Source organism: Spermophilus citellus, assembly GCF_964194105.1.
Source record: "Spermophilus citellus genome assembly, chromosome: X".
NCBI lineage: Eukaryota > Metazoa > Chordata > Mammalia > Rodentia > Sciuridae > Spermophilus > Spermophilus citellus.
The window spans coordinates 79,628,283-79,631,270 of record NC_138190.1 but is presented as its reverse complement, the minus strand read 5'-3'; positions in this window follow the sequence as shown (position 1 = coordinate 79,631,270).

Sequence of the window (2,988 nt, the reverse complement as noted above, 5' to 3'; positions counted from 1 at the left end):
TGTGTTATGGTCTATTTATTTATTGAAGTTGAGAAGTATTTTTGTTTGTTTGTTTTTTTGATGTACTCGGATGCTCCATTGTTTGGGACATAAGTATTTAGAATTGTTATGTGTTGTTGATATATAATTCCCTTAAGCAGTATGAAGTGTCCTTCTTTGTCCCTTCTGATTAACTTTGGTTTGAAGTCCACTTTATCTGATATGAGGATAGAAACCCCTGATTGTTTATGAGATCCCATGTGAATGATATACTTTTAAAAATATTATTTTTTAGTTGTAGATGGACACAATATCTTTTTTAAAAATATTTTTAAGTTGTAGATGGACACAATGCTTTATTTTATTTGTATTTTTTTTTATGTGGTGCTGGGAATCGAACCCAGTGCCTTATGCATGCTAGGTAAGCACTCAACCACTGAGCCACAACCCCAGCCCTAGACACATATCTTTATTTTATTTATTTATTTTTATGTGGTGCTGAGTATCAAACCCAGTGCCTCACACATGTGAGGTAAGCACTCTACCACTGAGTTATAACCCCAGCCGAATGATATATTTTTTCCCCATCCTTTTACCTTCAGCCTGTGGATGTCTTTCCCTAGGAGGTGAGTCTCTTGGAGACAGCATATGGTTGGGTCTTGGTTTTGTTTTTAATCCAATCTGCCAGTCTATGTCTTTTTAAAAAAATATTTTTATTGACTTTTTAAAAAATAAATGACAGTGGAATGCATTATAATTCTTATTATACATATACAGCATAATTTTTCATATCTCTGGTTGTATACAATGTATGTTGACACCAATTCGTGTCAACATACATTGAATGAAACCATCATTTGACCCAGCTATCCCACTCCTTGGTTTATACCCAAAAGACTTAAAACTAGCATACTACAGTGATACAGCCACATCAATGTCTATGGCAGCTCAATTCACAATAGCTAAACTATGAAACCAATCTAGATTCAGTAGATGAATGGATAAAGAAAATTTGGTACATATACACAATGGAGTATTACTCAGTCTTAAAGAAGAATAAAATCATGGCATTTGCAGGTAAATGGATGGAATTAGAGAATATCATGCTAAGGGAAATAAGACAATCCTCCAAAACCAAAGGCTAAATATTTTCCCTGATAAGCAGATACTGATCTATAATGGGGGTTAGGGAAGAATGAAGGAACTTTGGATAGGAAGATAGGGAGTGAGGGGAGGGGTGGGGCTGTGCAGATGGGAAGGACAGTGCAATGAGGCAGACATTCTTACCCTATATACATGTATGCTAAAACTACTTGTGTGATTCTGCACCATGTACAGCCAGGGGAAAGAGAAGTTGTGATACATTTGTGCACGATGTGTCAAAATGCATTCTACTGTCATGTATAACTAATTAGAATAAATTTAAACATTTTAAAAAATTAAAAAGTTTATCCACCATGATAAAGTGGTATTCATCCCAGAGATTCAAGTTTTTTTTCAATATATGGAAATCAATAAATATGTTAAACCAAACCGAGAGAATGAAAGGCAAAAAACATTTGACCATTTCATTAGATACACAAAAGTCACTTGGATAAAAATAATCATGCATTAATGATAAAAACACTAAACAAATTAGATATAGAAAGGAACATATATCAAGATAATAAAAGACATTTACAATAAGCCAACATTAATCATTATACAGAATGGGGAAAACCTAAAACTTCCTCTATGGGATCTAGAACAAGACAAGAATGCTCCCTTTCAACGCTCTTATTGAGCATTACATTGGAAGTTCTTGTCAGACAATCATTCAAGTGAAAGAAATAAAGGGTAAATTAATTGGAAAAGAAAAAGTCAAATGCAGATTACATGCTCTCATATAATGATAACCCTCTACACTCCACAAAATACTATTAGAGCAAATCAATGAATTCATCAAAATTTCAGGATACAATATCCCAAAAATCAGTAGCATTCTATAAGCCAATAGCAAGTTATATGCAAGAAAAATTAAGAAATCAATCCCATTTACTATATATATATAAGAAAATAAAACACCTAAGAAAAAATTCAAAGTGGTAAAAATCTCTATAATGAAAAGTTTAAAATATTGACAAAAGTTATGAAGAGTACTCAACAAAGTGAAAAGACACCATATGTTCAAGGATTTGAGGAAAGATACTGTTAAAATGTCCATACTAAAAAATACAACCTAAAAATTCAAAGCAATCCTTGTTAAAATACCAATGACATTCTTTGAAGAACTAGGAAAAAACAATCCTAAGTTTATATGGAACCACAAAAGATCCTGAGTAGCCAAAGCCATTTTGAACAAAAAGAAGAAAGCAATAAACAGTACTCTGCCTGATTTCAAAATACACCACAAAGCCATACTAATAAAAACAGCATGTATTGGAATAAAAGCAGACATATTGACAATTGGAAAAGGGTAGATGACCTGGATGAAAACTCACATTTTCTGCAAACTGATTTTTTTAAAATATTTATTTTTTAGTTGTAGTTGGACGAAATAACTTTATTTTATTTATTTATTTTTACATGGTGCTGAGGATATAACCCAGGACCTCTCATGTGCTAGGCGAGCACTCTACCACTGAGCCACAACCCCAACCCCTGCAAAATTATTTTGATAAAGGTGTGGAGAACATTTATTGGAGAAAGGATGATCTTTACAATAAATCTTGCTAGAAAAATTGCTTATCCACATGAAGAAGAATTAAACTAGACCCCTATCTCTCAATAGTTATAAAAGTCAACACAAAAAAGATTAAATTTAAATGTAAGTCTGGAAACTCTAAAAGTATAAGTGGAAAATATGGGGAACACTTCAGGATATTGGAATGGGCAAAACACCCCCCAAAACACAGGAAGCAAAACCAAAAATAGATAAATGGGATTATATCAACTTTTGTACAGCAGTGGTCACAATCAATAGAATACAGATACAGCCTATAGAATGAAAAGACATATTTGAAATGTTTA